This window comes from Trichosurus vulpecula, chromosome 3, assembly GCF_011100635.1.
Source record: "Trichosurus vulpecula isolate mTriVul1 chromosome 3, mTriVul1.pri, whole genome shotgun sequence".
NCBI lineage: Eukaryota > Metazoa > Chordata > Mammalia > Diprotodontia > Phalangeridae > Trichosurus > Trichosurus vulpecula.
In genome coordinates, this window is record NC_050575.1 from 352622837 (window position 1) to 352643529 (window position 20693).

The following is a 20693-nucleotide window of genomic DNA, read 5'->3' on the forward strand; positions in this document are numbered from 1 at the left end:
AGCCTAGGGGGAGCTTTACCTTTAATTGAAAAGCCAGAAAGTTTCACAGATTTTTCTGGAGGAGCCATCATCTCCAGTAACAAACCTCAATCTTATAACCAACTGAGCAAACATCAGAACACAGTGGTAAACATGAGAACTTTCATTTATCAAACTTCTTAGCAGATTGACAATTTCTACTTCATTTTTAATGCTTGAAAAAACTGAAAGAAAGGAAAGAGAGGAGAGAAAGAGAGAGAAAGGAAGGAAAGAATGAAGAAAGGAAGGAAGAAAGGAAGGAAAAAGAAAGAAGGAAAATGACAATGGTTTACTCAAGGCAATTGCTATGGAATTTTTTTCTTTGTAATGCTTTAATTAAAAAGGATTTTTGGGTGAAAGGGAGTGATTCTTGTCTTTCTGAGCTGGTTCAGTTCAATTTTGTGAATATTTTTTATTAGGTCCACAAAATTTCATTCCACCCACAGCAACATGGCTTTGTCACATCTGTACCTTCTCCCTTCACTGTCCCATTAGACTAAGAGAACACAAGGGTCAATCTGCTCCCAAGGCACTGATAGCACTCCATCCTTTCTGAGGTTCCCACAAGAAGCAAACCAAATTCTGGGTGAAGAACTCTTTAGCAATCAAGGTAAATTTAATAGTCTGTAACTTATAGTCTTAGAGAGTTGCCTAGAGCATTGAGAGATTAAGTGCCTTGGTTAGACTCACACAACCAGTATATATCAGAGCAGGGCTTAAATCCAATACTATCTGACTTCAAGGCTAACTTTTTCAGCCAATCAGTCCATAAACATTTGTTAAGTGCCAACCATGTGTCAGGGACTGTGTTAAGCATTGGAAATACAAGAAAAGCAAATGAAATTCCCCATCCTCAACGAATTAACATTTGAATTAGGGGAGAAAGTAAAAAGAAGTTGAAAAGTGGAGTGAGGGGATGGCTACTCTGTGCAACTGGATGGAAAAAAGTTGAGATGGCTGCCTTGGGTGCTGTCTTTAAATGGAGGATCTGGAAGGACCTCTCTACCATCCACCCTGCATCTTCTCCCATCATAGTGGGGTAGGGGAGGGGAGGAAGGAGAAGATGTGAGTCTTAGGACTGGTGTGATCTTGCAGGATGATGAGATACTGGAGAGCATGTTGAAGTCCAGGGAAGTATAGCCCTTCTGACACCCTGATCATTAAATTAGGGAGTATGGTAATATTTTTTGTTAGTCTATTAGAACCTAGAATGCCTGAGTTTCAGGGTACGTTTTCCAAAGTTAATGGGGTTGGCTGAGTGAGAAGACAGAATGACGTACTTAGTCTGTGATTGACATATGAACATATTAAGGCTGGGCAGTCAGTAAAACTGCCACCCTTAACAAAACAATAACTAAAATGATACAGTAACAGCAATAATAATAACTCCACCAAAAAGCAAATGTCATCCAACCATTCACAATAAAGAATATTGCCATCTTACTTGCCACTGTAACAATAATGCTGCTTGCACCTACTATGGAGGTGTAAGGCCAAAAACACCATCACACAGGAGGGCTGCTAGCCCAGGTTCTTTGATCTGCTTTTCTAAGGAGCAACTTTAAGGAGTTTACAATCTCACTTTAATTAAATATACATATATCATTGCATTTGTTCAGGGGAAAAAGTCAGCATCCTGAACTTCAGAGAAAACACAAGCAGAAATTACAAACAGAAATTCTACAAACAGAGCAAATAACACAAATCAGCAGACAGGGCTTCTGTCTGTCCATAGCAATACATACATAGTTACTAGAGAGAGAAGCACCAACGTCTGGGTTTTCAAAGCCAGGGGGCTCCTTAATGGCTACCCAGAGTCTCGTCTGGCCAAATCATATGAAAACTCTTCCAATGAGTGAGCCCCAAAGCAAAATGCTAATCTCCAAGTATGTACACACTTCTTCAGGCTCAGAGGGTGTCACAACCATGTGACTCAAACTCATGTGACTTAGGCTTTCTTGTGACTTAAACAGGTCATCAAAGACTCTTGATTCAATCAAAGACAAGGCTCAATCAAAGGCACTTGGAATGCTGAGAAGCACTCCAAAAGGAAAAAAAAAAACAGTGAAAAGTCCCACTTTGCTTGCCACTGAAGCCATTGACAAAAATGAAACAGTTCTTCCCTCAAGGAGTTTATATTCAGATATGGGAGACAGCATGAACATATATAGTATGTGCAGAATATAGTAAAAGGAAATACAGGATGGTTTTGAGAGGGAGTTTATGAGCATCTAGAGAGTTCTAGAAAAACTTCATGTAGAAAGTTGTACTTGAATAGAAGTGAAGACACAGAATTTTCCAGCCAGGGGAAACAGCCAATATAAAGTAATGGAGACTGGAGATGGGTTTTCTTATGCAGCTAGGTGGCACAGTGGATAGAACGTAAGGCCTGGAGTCAGGAAGACTCATCTTCCTGAGTTCGAATCCAGCCTCAGATACTTACTATGCATGAGACCCTGGGTATGACCTAGCTCTGTTTGCCTCAGTTTCCTCATCTACAAAATGAGCTGGAGAAGGAAACGGCAAACCTCATATGTGTTTGTGGAATCGGACACAACCTAACTCAATAATAGCAACAAAATATCCCATGTGAGGAATAGTAACAAGGCCAGTTTGGCCTATAGATTATCAGGAGAAGAGTAATATATAATGAAATTAAAAAGGTAGTTTTAAGGCATTTTTTGAAGAGTTCTGAATGCTAATTAGAGGATTTTATATTTAATTATATTTTATTCTTAAGATAATAGGGAGCAAAGGGACTGAGTAAGGGAATAGCAGAGTCAAATTTTAACTTAAGGAAAATCACTTTGGCAGTTATGTGAAGAATATACTGGGGATGGAGAGAGACCAAGTAGGGAGGCCAAACTGTTGCAACAGTCCATGTAAGAGATGATGAGAACATGAACTAAAATGTGTCTGTGTGACTGCTGAGGAGTCAGATACAAATGATATTTTGGCAGTAGAAATGACAAGATTTGCAACTGATTCCCTGTCTGATAAGGAAGAGTGAGAAGCAAAAAGATAATATGGATGTCATGTAACTGGGAGACTAGAAGAGTGATGAAAACAAGCTCTATAATTTATCCAATGTCACAAGGCTAGCAAGTCATCAGACTAGAGTTTGACCCAGATTAATGTTCACTGTGCCACATTGCCTTCAACAGAGAAATATACCAGCCTTAAGAACAATGCTTTTCTGTGGGAAAATGTTTATTTCAGATTAAATATTTCAGGGGACCAATGAGACATTAAGTGTCTAATAAGACATAAGTGCCCAATGAGACATTAAGAATAACATAATCACCTAAGTAATAAAAATTCTACTTCTTTTATGGCTAATTTCTAGAAAGTTGCCAAAATAATTACTGCTTATCTTTGTTCAATCCGAAAGGGAAATTTGAATATTAAAAAGGAAAACATACATTACTTCAAGCAAATATCCACCCCCCCCCAACATTTAGCCTAAGATCTAAGCACAAAATAATTTTAAGGGTATATTTTTGCAGAAGCACAATCAATTTAAGTCCTTTTTTAGATATTCAAGTTTGTGTGTTTTCCTTTAGTACTGTCTTTCAAATTTCTTTGTATGTGTGTATGTCCCAGAAAAAGACAAACATGGTATGTGGTATATGGATTTTCTGGGGGTATACTATGTTTCTCTGGCTGTGTTATTATGCTTCATTCAGATCTGGACATATTTTATGTCTCTGGGCAATTGGTCTGTCATGAAAATGTACCACAAGGTCAGAAAAGGCTTTGTCCTACACAAGTATATTCTGGGACTTCGCCTTAGAGAATATGTCTGGGAAGTGATACGATCCTTATGCCTCCTCACTTTAGAAATTCAGGACTTCATAATCATATTGATATGGGTACCCTCTTTACTACTGAAGATAAAGAAACTTCCACTACTCAGTCTTTAAGGGTTACTGTGGAGGAAAACTTGATTACCCTGAAGTTAACTTGGTATTGTGACTTCACTTCTGTTGAAGAAAATTTCAAAACACTTAAATGTTAGCTTCTCTTAGGTGGAATCAATTCTCAATAAATTAAAATGGATTTTATGAGAACATGAGCTTTTAAAATAAATCTCCACATCTGAAACTATGCTATTTATAAATATAGGGACCACATATATCTGCATTTGTGCATGTAGGTGTGCAAAGTAGATTGTTTGTGTGCTTACAGGTCTGACTAGAGGTGGCTCACAGGGATGTATGAATAAATATGTTTAGAGTCTCCTCTGCCCACCTTTATTCAAGAGTGACTTTGATTCTTGCATGGAAGGAAGCTGGTATTTGAGGGCTACAAGGCTGGACAAATTGCTCTTCACCAAGAGAGGGGGTTTTAGACTAGAATTTGGTTTTATCTCTCCCCTCATCCCATATTTGTATCCCAGGGGAAATAATTTTCAGGTTCATGTTGCTGTCCTAATTGCTATCCTTTAATGGGGAAAGGTTTCCCCAAGTTATATATCCAAGGTTTGACTTCCTTTTCACCAAATGCCATTTATACAAAGACCACATAGTGAATAAAAAATAAATCCATTTATCCAAGTCAAGAACAAACAGGAAATAAATACCAGATGTTAATATGCTGATATATCTTGGTGACAGAGAGAGAGAGAGAGAGAGAGAGAGAGAGAGAGAGAGAGAGAGAGAGAGAGAAGAGAGAGGTGGTGGGGAAGATACTCCACAATGAGAAATTCCCAGTGGTTTATAGCATAAGAAACTGAGGATAAGAACATGAAGGTGTTGGCTGCTCTACATGTCAGCTTCTTCCTACAGTTGTTCTCTCCTTGAAGACGATCTGAACTATATGGCTATTCTCTGGAAGCAGGAAGCCAGAAGATCCAAGCTTTGACTAATTCTGCCAATCACATAATTAAAGAGAATGATCTTATACATATGCACTTTGAATCCCTACTTATGCACAGAGACACAGACACAGACATAGACATAGACACACACACACAAAGTAATTTTCATGTAGAGGAAAGACATACGTGTTCATTTTCATTCATTGAACAATCATATGAACAATCACTTAATAAGCATTTTATTATATCCTAGTCATTCAAAGAGTTATGATGATAGGTGAGCTGGAAACTAGTAAAAGAGATAATACAAATAACTACAATTCAAAATAGAATTTGACAAGTTTAGGTACAAAAAAGAGGATTTTATGACTTCAGAGGAAAAAAGGAACCCATCTGGATGAGGGAATAAGGTTAAATCTTCTTGTTAGAGATATAATTTAATCACCTTTACCTCAAGAAGCAAAAAGTCTAGTTCATGTCCTTCAGACAAACTAAACTTAGATGGTTTCAGTTCACTTTATGTAACCTATGTTAACTTATAAGACACTTTCTATCCTATTCAGTTTGAGATGAGTTTTGATAAGTAGGCTTGGGCACACTCAAGATAGGTCAAATCTAGGAAGAGAGGCAGCAGGGATGGCAGACTGGTGCTGTTTTCCTGATTGGAGAACCCCTGCCAGGAGTGTAGGCTACTTTACCATCCTAATTGACCGTTTATCTTCTGGAGGAGCTTAACCCTATTAATGATAAAGTTCCATAAACCTACCAGAAACCATTCTGATAAGCAGACAGCAAACATTTTTGATTTTGCCCATATACACATCACGAATATGTACATACATACCCTCATATACATAAATATAGATGAATAAACTGTAGATCAAAAGAAGGGAGGCTTAGTATTAAGGAAGATAGGGAAAGCCTTTTTGTAGAAGGTAGAATTTTAGCTTAGATTTAAAGGCGGAGGACAGAGATGAAAAAGGAGAGAATTCCAGGCATTGGGATAGCCAATAAAAATGCATGGATTTGGGAAACAGATTGTCTTGTTTGAGGAATATTAAGGAGGCCAGTGTCACTAGGCTGAAGATTATGTAGGGGTCAATAAGTTGTAAGACTAGAAAGGAAGGAGAGGCTAAGGTTATGAAGGGCTTTGCACTCCAAAAAAAGGTTTTTTTATATTTTATCCTGGAAGTTATAGGGAACCACTAGAGTTTGTTTACTGAAGGGATGGAGATGCCAAGTCCAGAGCCACATGTAAGGAAGATCAATTTTTTAGCTGAGTTGATGATGAACTGGAGTGAAGGGAGACTTGAAGTAGAGGGACAAATTAGCAGTCCAGGATTGTGGTATACCCTGTTCCAGGATAGTGGCAGTGTCAGAGCTGAGGAGGGGGTCTATAAAGGACATTCTATGAAAGTAAATAGACTTGGCTACAGATTGAATGTGAGGATAAAAGTGTTGGGGATGAGGACTAAGACATTTCAAGGCATGGGGGATAGCCAGTGAAATTGCAGTGTTGGAAGATGGAGATATCTAGAATGAGGTGGCCGATAGTGTCAAATGCAGTAGATGGGTCAAGAAGGATCATGCAGATACCTACATATATGCATACATATGTGTGTATATACAGATATATTACATACCATATATACACATATATATCTATATCTTCATATAGATATATCCATATATTTATGTATCTATATTTTCTCTATCTCTATTCATGGCTATATGTATCTAACTATCACCTATATTTACAGCTATCTCAACAAATATTACAAATAGATAATATTGACTTAGTATTGCTATAGATAAATATATGGATAGATGAAAAGATAAAGATACATTAATAAGTAAGTGTACCTGCATTGAAGGCCTAATCCTTAGAGCATGAGTAGATAGATACTCCAATCCAACCACATGGAATCTTTGGTGAGCCTGCTTCTGGTTACAAGGAGCTCTGGGATTGGCATTTGGTGATGATGAGTCTTCTAACTGGCTGTGGAATAGGTCAGTGACTCAGGAGGAGCTTAGCTAAAACTAAGTGTGCATTTAAAAGGTACAACCTCTCTATCTTTTACTCTCTTTCCTTTAAGACTTTGAGAGAGAGGAGGACTGCTTTGATGTAATATAATATAAAGTCTTCTCTAAGATCTCACAGCTGGTGTGTGGAAAAATTGTAACTTTAACTTTGGTCAGTGGATTTGTATTCAAATTCCAGCTCTATTACTAGCTGTATAACCGTGGACAGATTATTCCTCTATCTTTGGAACAGATGAGCTTTATAGTCTCTTCAAATTCCAAATTCTATTATCCAAGGCCAAATCCAATGATTGCTCCACTAAATCACTAAATTCTCATTCTCATTCTCTCTCTCTCTCTGCCTTCCTCTCTCTCTCTCTCTCTCTCTCTCTCTCTCTCTCTATGTCTCTGTCTCTCTGTCTGTCTCTCCCCCTCTCTCTATCCTCTCTCCATACAAATATATGTTTGATATATATTTATATTTACATATGAGTCATTTGTGAACATCTACACATTGCAGAGTGTGAAGAGGCCTGGGAGAATATGAACCAGTGTTTTGAGAAGAGTAAAAGTTTGGAGCCTCTAGAGAACCTGCTATATTTTTAATTACTCCAATTTGCCTCTCCCTATCATCTCCCAGATATTTAAACAGTCTCTCTGAAGACATTATGGGTGAATGATTAAGGGTCTATTAGTGCTGTTGATTATTTAAATCAGCATACACATTTTGATACTACAAGTAAGTCACATCCATGTTAAAAAAATCACACGCCTTATATATAAATCCCATTCATGGATTACTTAAACTGAATAGCACCATAGTTTTATTGAATGACTTATTTTCTACCATCCTGCCACCTCCTCCAGCAAGAAACCCAAAGTGAAAAGTGTTTTACATGTGTATTAATCCCCATCCCCAGCCAACAAAGAAAGAAAGAAACAAATGAACCCTCTTATCTCTTTGAGTTAAGGAACAAATATGATCTGTCCTCTACTAATAAAGAAACTGAGGCATAAGATAATAGATTTATTTTCTTGAGGTCATATATGATGTTAGTGGCAGGTATAGGAATAGAAGGAGGTGATCTTGACTTCCCATTTACAGAAATATTTGTTAGGTCATTCTGTACCTGTAAGCTTATTTCAAAACACAAATGCATTTTGCAGAACTCTCAATTGTCTCTGTTATTAAAGACCTTGATTTGGACCAACCTGTTGGCCATGGTTCGTATTTCTTGTAGATTTCTGGCTCAGAAACTTGGATTAAAAACTGAAACCTATTTCTGGGAAACAAGAATCTCAAAGGCAAGAGGACTGGTGTTTTTACATTTGCAAAACACTCAGTGATCTTTTTCGTTCATTATGCCTCACACCTTTACTTTGAAGAAGTGCGGTAGTATCATTCCCATTTGGCAGACAGAGCTTTAATGACTTTCCCAGAATTGTTCTGTTAAATCAGTTGCAGAGCTATCTTAAGAGTTATTGTTTATGTCACCAAACAGAACTGCTAAGCGTCCTTGGACTTTTCACCCACTTAAACCTTGGAGCTCTATTGCTTCATCAGTAAAGTAAGGGGGTAGGCATGGATGAGATAGCAAGGTGGTATGATGAACAGAGCCAGGGGTAGTTGGAGCCTGGAAGATTTGAGCTATCCTGATATCTGAGGTATCCTGGTATATCCTGAGGTATCTTGATTCAGATACTTGATAACTGTGTAACACTGGGTAAGTCAGTTAAGCACTTTATCCCTCAGTTTCCTCATCTGTAAAACAGGGAAAATAATAGAACCTACTTCTATAGTATTGTTGTAAGAATCAAAGAGTTAACAAATATAAAGTGCTTTCCTATAACTAACTATATAAGTGTTAGCTATTATTATCCCTAAAGCACCTTCCAGTTTTATCATTACTTAATTCTATGCTTTAGATGATTACAATTTGGTTGTCTAGGCCATCCCAACTCCAAACTCTATTCTGCTGTCTTAAATTCTGTATTTACAAAGTACTTTAGAAAACTTGAAGTGATATATAAATACTGTTATTATTATTGTTATTGTATCAATTGCTACATATATTCTCATATTCATCTGTGTCTTGTGACTAAATTGGCTTTATCAGCTAAGGAAGTATGTAGATGAAGTTACTAGAATGTATTTGATTAACCATAAGGGTCCCCAGCAAACGACAATTCAAACTGGTTTCCATGGGATCTTTCTATGTAACATTGCTCATTCTATCAGTGGAAACTGAAGATTTATACAGGAACAGAACTAAATGGACACACCCATTAGCAAGACCACTCTGAGTCTCACTAGGGGACTTGAACTGATAAGAAGAGAATTGAGTCTTCCAAGTAGAAGAATTTGGAATTGGGTTTGATGAAAATGAGAAACAATCTGACTGTTTGACCTCAACAATACCTATCTTTGTTTTTCTTATTAAAAAAAAACTTCTTGTAAAGTTTCCACATTTTCTGAGGTTATACAATGAGAAAGGAAAAAAATACCACAAGAAAACTTTTTCCTAAAGTATTTTCAATATAGCACAAGGAAGGGAATATAGAAAATATTAAGGCAAAATCAAGGACTGAGAGTCTCTCAGAATAGAAGTTTTACATAAATCTAGACCTAGTAAATGTGATGACCTTGTGTCTCCTAAGACACAACTGGTATTTTTAAAAAAATAGATAATATGGTATAATATAGAGAGTAATTCTGACACTGACTAGATGTGTTATCCTGGAAGAGTTATTTAACTTTTCTATCACAGTTTCCTCATCTGTGAAATGAAGGGATTGTACCAGATAGCTTCTAGTGTCCCTTCCTACTCTAAATCAATGATTTTCTGATTCTATGACCTCCAATGATGTTCTTTTCCATTTGTTATTGATGATCTTGTGAACAATTATTTTATTGTAAGACAGAAATTCTTCATAGTATTTAAAGAATTCACATGCGAATGAATGAGAAGTCAAACAGACATTGATGCTAAGGAGGGGACTCAGAGTTGTCCCCCAGAAACCCAACTGGCACCTGGAGAAACTAGCTTGGAAAGCTCACTACTGACTAGGGCTAGAATTCCCCTAATTCTTATTGAGTTAGTGGTTTTTGTGTTGTAGAAGTCACTAAAGAAAGACAATAATATTTACAGTGAGCTAAGTACAGAGATTGGTACATAGAATAGACACTTAAAAATTCTTGTTAACTGACTAACTGGTTGATGAGGAAATTGCAAGTATAACAGCTGTTACCAGACAACAGTGCAGCTGTGACCCACTTTCAAAAAACCTGATATACAAAAATCAAAGCTTACAAAAACAGATGAGTGATTACTTACATTTTTAATATATTCTTTACTTCATTAAAGATTGACCTTGGAGGTTTTTTAAGTGGCCAGCTTTGATATTATATTTAAAGTATACTGAGTAGTACAATGGTAGAATGCTGAACCTGAGTCAGGAAGACTCATCTTCATGAGTTCTAATCTGGCTTCAGACACTTACTAGCTGGGTAACCCTAGGCAAGTCACTTAACCTGGTTTGCCTCAGTTTCCTCATCTGCAAAATGCGTAGGAGAAGTAAATGGCAAACCAATACAGTATCTTTGCCAAGAAAACCCCAAAAGGGGTCAGTAAAGTCAGACATGATTAAAAATGGCTGAGTATGAATAATTTTCATGGCACTATAAGAAATAAACCTATTCTATAAAGTAAATAAAGTGAATAAGCCTATTCCATAAAGGAAAAATAACTATATCCAAATGGTGTCTTTAGGAGGAAAGAGCTTTTATTTCATTTTTGCTGTGGGCATCCTCTTGGTACCAGTTGACATGTAAGTAGTTATGTCCTGGACAGGATCTTTAATCTGCCTTGCAGAGGTCAGTTATATCCATATGCCCCTTTTTTCAACCATGACAGAAGTCAAAGCTTTCACTTGTTTAGTCACTGTTGGCCACTATCTAGCTAGAGAAATGTGGGAATACTCTTTAGACAAAATAGTGCAAATGTTGTCTGCCATTTTGGATTCTAAGGTCTCCAAAATCTGCTCCTACATCTGCCAGAAACTTGCTGTATAGGCCTTAACTTTTCTATAACTCAAATGGAAATGACAACATTGTTATTCCTTTGACTATTCATAAGCTAGGAAATATTAAAACTAGGTCTGAAACACCTAGAGGTATTTGGTGCTCTAAAAGAAATTTTGGCTAGGAGAGTTTCCATCATCCTGCATTGTTAGCAGTTTGGCTATTGATGTTCTAAGAGCAGTGCCTAACAGTGGTAAACCAATGGTGAGGCCTTGTCCACACCACTGAATCATCAGCCAGCACAAGTGATGTCACTGCATGATTACTGTGAAAAATCTGGCAGACTCATTATTTATAGGGCTGTTATAGTAACTGGCCACCCAGCTTGCTTCTGGTAAGATACTCTCAGTTTGGACAACCTTGACATCAGCCTATGTCGTAGTTTCCCTCATCAACAAGCCTCCTCCTTTCCAGAAATTCTATGTCAAACACATCCTTTATTGCTATGTGAGTCAGATTTGCTTTTATGTAAGGATGTCACTTCCATGTTCACAGGAAGAACAGGATTCCCATTAACTTCATTTCTTTTCCTATACCAGGAAAGCCGTTGAGTTGGTTTACTGAAGACCTTAATCACAAAATGCCCTAGTACAGGTGGCTCATGATCGTAATTGCTAGCCTGATGCCAGAGAAGATCTGTTAACATCATTGTGCTCCACTGGGATACTATGGTTTTTCCTTCCAAGCAGTGAAGAAGATATTATGTGGATTTGCCTTCTGTTGTCTCAAATTGACCCAAAGAAAAATTTTCCTTTTAGGCATTTTCTTTGAGTATAAAGAAAAATTCAATGTGATTGAGAGGTGAAATATGTTGGTATATCTGCCACCTGATAGTATGGATTTAGGCTAAAATATAAGGAACTCCACATCTCTTTTTAGATAAAGTTGATAACCATGCCATTAAGGAAAGCGGGTAGGCTGAATATGCAGAAATTAGCCTGAAGGTTAGGATGATGAGGGTACAATGCCAGATTGCATTTTAGTTTGTTATTCTCTCTTCCCTAATCCGCATGTCCAGGCCTACTGTGTCAACCTAGAGGCCCGAATCATGGTATTTTCTCTATCCCTCAAGACTCTTATCTCTGGAGGCAATAACCTTGTTTTATCATTCTAACCCTGAATTCCTGTGTTCTTAATTTTTCTGAGTAATCTGATCTAGGCCTTCAATATCTCTGACTTCAATCCCCATTGACTGTATCTGCTCTCTGTAACAACAATATGGCTTGCTGCTACTGTGGCTGTGTAAGATCAACAACACCAGCATATAGAAGGGCTGCCAACACAGGTTTTTTGATCTGCTTTTCTAAGGAAAGCTACTTTAAGGGGTTAACAATCTCACTTTAATCAAACACACATATATCATTCACTTAGTTCAGGAGGAAAAGCCAGCACCCTGAACTTCAGAGCAAATACAAATAGAAATTACAAACAGAAATTATCAACAGATCAAATAACACAATTCAACAGACAGGCTCTGTCTAATCAAGACATCACATACATAGTTACCAAAAAGAGAAGTACAAATGTCTGAGTTATCTTCAAAACTGGGGGCCCTAGTGGCTACCCTGAGTCTCCACCTCAACACTCCTCTAATGAGCGAGAGCCCCAAGCAAAATGCTAACCTCTGAGTTGGTATACTCTATTCAGGGTCAAAGGGCATCACAATCATGCTACTCAAACCCACATGACACTTCTTCAGGCATCACAACCATGCAGCTTAAACCTATGTGAACTAGGCTTTCTTGTTTCTTAAGCAGGTCATCAAAGACTCAGATTTAATCAAAGAAACAAAGGCACTTGATTACTTCAGTGCTCCAAAAGAGAAAAGAATAAAAAAAGTCCCACCTTAATTACCAATACACTCTCCCATTGATTGTGATTTTTGAATTCCTGATCCTAATGTGATAGTCAAATGATTTTAACTGCTCCTTTTGCTTAATAACTCAGCTAGGTTTCCTTCCTCAACCCCTGATTCTGATTTGTACTACTGAAGCAGCCTTTCTCGGAAAGATCCAATTCTTTCCTTTGCTGGCAGAGATTGAAAAATTGTGAAAACATTACAACTTCAGTTGTTGGAAGTAGGGTAAGAATTGTCTACAGTAACAGTAATATATCCTAAAAGTATAGCATAATGAAAACCTTTTTATATTTTGAAAAAATGCATTGATCTCTCTCTCTTATTTTCATTTTAAGTTAAAGAAAATGGATAAAACTTTTACTAACCAGTACTTATTGGTAATAGTACTCTGGGATAAGAAACAATGCTATGTTTTTGAAAAGATATTTTTCATTGCAAAGAAATTTAAATAAATCTCTTTTATGATGCAGATGAATACATTAAGTTTTATCACCTGCAGCACTTTGTCTTCCAAAATAATTCCAAGGAAGAAATTATTTCCTTTGCCTTTGGTGGTGGAAGACATTGAAACAAAAATAGTTGTTCAGCTAAAATACATTCGTCAGTGTTGGGTAGGTGCTATTTTGAGAAAATAAGAATAAGACATTTCCACATAATTGCAACAACGGCATTTGACAACACCCAATGCAGAAAGCAAAGAATGTAAACATAAATAGGACACTGGGAACAAGCTTTACATATGGAATATCTATCTCATTTTCAAATGAAACTTTTTTTCCTTCTAATTATGATGTAGGTGCAATGTGGAAGATAAAATTCTGGTTGGTACATGTGAAGTGTATGATAGCCAGAGAAGAAAGCCTAGAAAAGGGAATGAAAACCAACAGGGTGATAGAAACAGTCTTCCTGGCATATCAGAGTGGACTGATAAGATGGGGTTCTGGCTTGGGTAAATGGAGGATGAAAGTGGTTATGGAGCACATTACAGTGGCTCTGGAGTCAGAAGATATCCTGACTCAGATGTTTACTGCTTGTGTGATACTGGGTTAATCACTTAACTCCCAGGGATTAGTTTCCTCATCTGTGAAATAGAGGGGTTAGACTGGATTTCCTGTGAAGTTCTTTCCAATTCTAAATCATTTATCCTGTGATCAAAATTCATGACTAGCGTTAGTAAGGTAAACAAGAGGGTCTTGTTCCCCAAACTCATGTCAGAAATCTTTTCTTGGGGGTGGGTTGGGGTAATAGTGATACCAAAATTAGGATGTTTAGAATGAAATAATTACTAGGTGATTTGGGAAAGCTCCTCAAATGTATTTTTGTTACTTTTGGAGTCACCACAACTTAGGCAATTTGAATTCAGCTTTGTAGTTTCAGGAATTCAATGTCAATCAGTTTGCTAGGGTAGATCAGCTTTCATGACATGAGCCAAGTTTGCAGTAGAATATTTTATAAACTAGAATGCAAATGTTTTCCTTCACATTAGATGATGCAACTTTTAGTTAATGGAAACATCATGCCTATAATACAGGAGCCACCATAAGTCACCCTTTGATGGCACATCCTGGTATAGAGATTATTATGAGAACAGAGAACAAACTCTGCCAGATTCTCCTAAGCTGGAAAGGGTTTGTTTGGGCACTTAATCATATGTCTAGGTGTCTAGTACCCTGCTACCAAGCTGGCTATCTTTGAGTTTTATATGTCTTAAAATATTAATCATCTCATTAAGTTTTAGGCTTTGTTGCAATGTAATTGAACATAAATTTTTCTAATAATTTCTTTATTTGCTCATTTGTTGTAATCATTCTTGATGTTCTGATTAGATATGCTTCCTTTAAAAATTATGTAATTCTCTATCAAACATAGAACATCTTTGTTTTATTGACCTGCTCTATAGTAATTTGTTCATAAGCTTGTTTGCCTTGAATTTTCAAAATTTGTATGATTTTTTGTTTGTATTGGAATTATTATGTTTGTTGATTCTTTTGGATTTCATTTCCATCGCATGCTCAATAAATTGTTTTTTTTTTAATTTCCTTCTTTGTCAATACACTTGTCCAGAGGCAGAAAATACCCTTTAAGAGCTACTTCAACTGCATCACACAGATTTTGGTTTTACTTCTGTAAAGCCAATCAGTAAGTGAAAAGATCTTTCCCGCCCACTGAATAGGCTTCAGGTGGAGCTCCAGCTGGGGCCAACAAAGGGAGGTCTGATTAGATCTTTGCTCCTAAGTAGGCACCAAACCCCTACTTACTAGGTGCTGAGCCAATGTGGGCATGAAGCCCTCAGGCCCTTAAGGGGAGTTTCTAAGACAAGAGCCAATGGTATGTGCCTAAGTTCTGGTCAATCAGATGACGTTCTGGTCAGTCTAAGGACTGTATAAAAAGAGAGAACAGTGCTTGTAGAAGCAGATGTGGCAGAAGCAGGGAAAGGAGAAACAGGAGAAGGAGGAGCAGCAGGAGCATGACCAGCAGAAGCCTGAGCAGTAGAAGCTGGAGGAGTGAAAGCTGAGAAGCAGAAGAAGTTGAAGCAGCAGGTGCTGAAGAAGCCAAGAAGCTGAAGGAGCAGCAGAGGTTGGAGAAGCTGAGGATTAGGAGGAGCAGAAACTGAGGATTGAGGACTGAAAGCAGCTGAGAGCCAGCTTCCAGAGTGTACAGACTGGAGAGTGCTTAGCAGGGGCTTAGGACCCGGGAGTGATCTTTTTACAGGAGGGCCCTAGCATTGGGGGGAAGCACAAGTTTGGTTTGGCTTGCTGCCATTGTATTTTTCCGTAACCTCCTGGTTACTATTGTGAGGTGGGATTATTGGTTCTGGAAGGTTTTTGCCACAATATTGAATTGGGGGCATTGGTCCTTGGGTCTGGTCCTTTGGAGCTTGAATAAATGCTTTAATTCATCTGCCTTCTACTTAGAGAATTTCTTATACCCTGCAATTCTGAACCATTCAGGCATGCTCATGGTCTTCTTTGAGGTCATGAATTTTGCCTTAATGATATAACTTCTAATTATAATTTTCTTTAGTGTAATATTATTAGTCTTTAAGTCTGTTTCTTTTACTCATTTTTCCTTTATTAGTTAAAATTATTATTGGGCTTATTTTGTTGTTGTTATTAAGTCATTTTAGTTATGCCCCACTTTTCATAACCCTGTTTGGGGTTTTCTTGACAAAGATTTGGAATGGTTGGCCATTTCCTTCTCCAGCTCATTTTACAGAGAAGGAAACTGAGGGAAATGTGTTTGCCCAGGATCACAAACCTAGTATCTGAGACCAGATTTGAACTCAGAAAGGTGAATCTTCCAGACTCCAGGCCCAGTGTTCTATCCACTGCACTACTTAGATACCTAGGGCTTATAAGCACATTTCCTATTTCTGTATTTATTCATGAGCTCTTTACACCCTACCACATTATCATTTCCTGTTTAGTTATCTCTTGTTGCTAAAAAAACGGTATATTCCCGAAGACTGCCACTCAAAAATTACCAAATCTCTATTATATTTAATTTTTTAATCTGTTCTAATCTTTAATTTATTTCTTTTTCTTTAAATTTATCTGTCTCAAAGAACACTGTAGTCACCTAAAATTATTGTCAACCATCTAATTCATGCCACAGGTCTGAGAAGGAGCAAGCAAACAAGGTACAAAGCAGAGGATCTTAAACCAAGGAATATGGAGATCAGGGAGAATGTTGCAGTGATTTTTATTGAGTATGTGATGTGGGTTTCTGCAATAGCCAAAGGACTATGGCCTGTGCCCAAAAAGTGGGCTAATCTGAATCCTAGAATACAAGGTGAAAGAACTTAGGAAATATCTCTACAATTTCACGTGGTAAATGAAGTGTTCCTAATAGTAAACAAAGCGCTTGAACACACGCTGCGCACACACACACACACACAAACACCTGGAAAAAAGTCTCCTGAGTAGAAACCAGAAAGCAAAACTGGAGCAGGAAATCCTGTCATGTAATCAGAACCCTAAAATGTAGAAGATGAGGAATGGAAGGAGAACAAGAAGAAGTTAGATCTTAGAAACAAATTTCAACATCTTCACAAAGAGAAAGCAAGACTCTCCACAGAGGAAGAAGCTGCCTCCTCTAAGGAATGATAAAAGGGATTCAACAGCAATGGCATCTGAGAAATGATCTGGCAAAGGCAAGTGGAAGGAAATAAGGGGAATGGTGGTTTGTGATTTCATGCTAAGGGGAACTGAGGCAAATATTAGTTTCGCTTACATCATAGATAGAAAGACCTACTATTTTCCCAGGTCATAAATCCAAGAAATAAGAGTAAAATCCCGAGACTTTTCAAAAATAAATGAATACAAATCATTGGATAATTCAGATGGGGACCCATGATAATGCCAGAGAGTACTGAAAAAAAATTACCAAAGATTAAAAACTCTTGGGCCAGTAGGCATTAAAAGCATCATTTGTGTTCATTGAAAGCAAGAAATAATGGAAAAGAATGAGAAATATGAAGCAAAATCTGGTTTAAAAGACAGTGTTGATGGAGGCAGAAAACAAAAACAATATTATCATAGGAGAATGTGGTAGAACACCTGGACAGAAATGTGTGATCATTGAGTTTAGGAAATAGCTCACAAGCCTGTTCACGAGCCAGAGGCATGTAGGGATGGGGGACTGTTATAGCTCTCCCTTAGTCCAAAGTAGAGCAATTACTGATTTCTTGGTTTACCTTAATTATAACTTCTTCCTTCAGAAGGCTGAAGAACCAACAGGGGGAAATTGTACCCTGGATATTAATTTCAACAATAGGAAAGAACTGATTTCGGAGGTGGAAAGTGGAAAATACCAGAACTTTGTGGGAAAATGACCCTTTACATCATAGAGCTTGTGGGAGAGGTGAAGAAACTTGAGCATAATCTAACAGTATAGATTTTGGGAAAGTGCCTTGTGAAAGTTCCAGAGAAAGGATAGATAGGGCTTTTGTACTTATGACAGTTCTTATAGCATTGTGTCACACTTTTGAATGTGCCCTCTGTAAAATATCCTCGCTTATATTATCTTCCTAAATTACAGTTTTCCTAAAATCTAAATTAATAGGTGAGTTCACTGAGAATCTATTTTAGCTTCTTTTCCCACCCATCAATTCAACTGTTTTTCTTTCTTTAGCATTTCGCGTTAAATCCAGGGCTGATTTTCTGTATGAAATTTGTGTCAATTGTATCCTACCTATCCTTTCCAAGCTCATGCTTTGTTATTCTATTTTGATTATTCTCTGTCTGTCTGTCTCTATTTGTGTCTCTCTCTCTCTCTCTCTCTCTCTCTCTCTCTCTCTCTCTCTCTCTCTCTCTCTTTCCCTTGTTTGGCCAGGTATGAATATGATTCTTAATGCCCACCTCTATGTTTTCCCGCAAAACTATGAATGATCTTCACATTTTGGTATTTCATTTCAAGATATACAAAGTCCATTGCTTCTCTTCCACCAACCTCCTTTGTTAGAATAAATCTGTTTTAATACTTAAATCCATATTTTATTTTTCTTCCACCCTCCTTTACCATGACATTCTAGGTAAAATGATAGGGTCACACATTTAGTAAGTATTAGATCTGATTTGAACTGAGGTCTTCCTGACTTAACTCTCATTAATGAGTCATCTACTACCTACCTCTTTATAAACTTTAAAGAAACATTATTTTATTTTTTCCCAATTACATATGAAAACAATTTACATTAATTTAAAAAATTTTGAGTTCCAAATTCTCTCTCTCTCCCCCTCCCCCCTCCCTCTCTCCCCCTCTCCCCCCCTCCCTCTTCCCCTCCCTCCCAACCCCTCTCCCCCCCTCCCCCTCCCCCCCCTTCCCCTCCCCCTTACCCCTCATTGAGAAGGCAGGCTATTTGATATAGATTACACATGTACAGTCATGCAAAACATATTTCCATATTCATGTGAAAGAAAACACAGGCTAAAAGACATGCAAAATTTTTTAAGAAAGTATGCTCTCTTCTGTGTTCAGACTCCATCAGTTCTTTATCTAGAGGTAGAGAGTATCTTTCATTATCGTTCCTTTGAAACTGTCTTAGATCTTTGTATTTCTGAGAATAGTTAAGTCATTCACAGTTGATTATCACATAATATTGCTGTTATTATGTACAAATGGTCTCCTGGTTATGCTTACTTCATTTTGCATCAGTTCCTGTAAGTCTTTCCAAGTTTTTCTAAAGGCATCTGGCTCATCATTTCTTATAGCTTAATAGTATTCTATCACAACCATATAACACAACTTGTTCAGTCATTTCCCAATTGATGGGCATCCCCTCAATTTCCAATTCTTTACCACCACAAAAAGAGCTGCTATAAATAGTGTGGTATATATAGGTCCTTTTCCTGTTTTTTTTTTAATCTCTTTGGGACACAGAACTAGTAGTGGTATTCCTGTATCAAAGGGTATGCACAGTTTTATAGCCCTTTGAGTATAGTTCCAAATTGTTCTCTAGAAGGATTGGATCAATTCACAATCCCACCAAAAGTGCATTAGTGTTCCAATTTTTCTACATCCCCTCCAAAATTTATCATTTTCCTTTTCTGTCACATTAATAAATCTGATAGGTGTGAGGAGGTATCTCAGGCTTGTTTCAATTTGTGTTGTTCTAATCAATAGTGATTTAGAGCACTTTTTATATAACTGTAGATGCCTTTCTTTATCTGAAAATTGCCTATTCATGTCCTTTGATGCTTTATTAAATGGGGAATGACTTGTATTCTTATAAATTTGGCTCAGTTCTCTATACATTTGAGAAATGAGACCTTTATCAAGAAACTTGCTATAAATTTTCCTCCCACTCCAGTTTTCTGCTTTCCTTCTTTTTTATTCATTACTGTTTTATTTTTAATTTATGGAATAAAACAAGCATTTGCATAACATAGTATAATAAAAAAGATGATTACACATGAAACTACAAATCTACTATGCACAACTTGCTATTTCTTTCAAATATACAACAATTTTGTTATGTAAATTTCTTTTTTTCTCCCCTCCCCTAGAGATGGCTACTATTAGACACAATTAGGCATATACGTACATATACTCATACGTATACACACGCACGTATATATTCCATTTATAAGTTCTTTCTTTGGTTGCAGGTAGCATCTTTCTTCATATAGTTAATTTTGGTATTTATAATACTCAAAATAACTTATTCATTCAAATATTTCTTAAAATACTATTGCTGTTACTGTACACAATGTTTTCTTGGTCCTCCTTATTTCTCTTTTCATTATTTCATGTAGGTCTTTCCATGTTTTTCTAAAATAATTGAGTTCATCTTTTCGTATAGCACAGGAGTATTCCACCACAATCATATAGTACAATTTGTTCAGCCATTCTCCTATTGATGGGTATCCCTTCTGCTTTCCTTCTAATCTCAGCGGCATTGTTTTTGTGTGAAAACTTTTTAACTTAATGCAATCAAAATTATTCATTTTACATATTGTGCAGCTTTCTATCTCCTGTTTGGTTACAAATTCTTCCTTTATCCATAGGTATAACAGGTGAACTATTCCATGCTCCCCTAATTTGCTTATCATCCTTTATATTTAAATCATGTACCCATTTTTTCATTATCTTGCTATATGGTGTAAGATGTTGGTATATATGTAGTTTCTGCCAAATTGCTTTCCTGTTTTCCCAGGAGTTTTTGGCAAATAGTGAGTTCTTGTCCTCAAAGCTGGGATCTTTGCATTTTTCAGACACTGATAATTACAGTCATTCGATATTGTGTTTTGTGTACTAAATTTATTCCACTGATCCACCACTCTATTTCCTAGCCAGTACCAGATTGTTTTTGATGATTACCACTTTGTAATACAATTTGAGATCTGGTATGCCTAGGTCATTTTCCTTCACCTTTTTTTCATTAATTCCCCTGA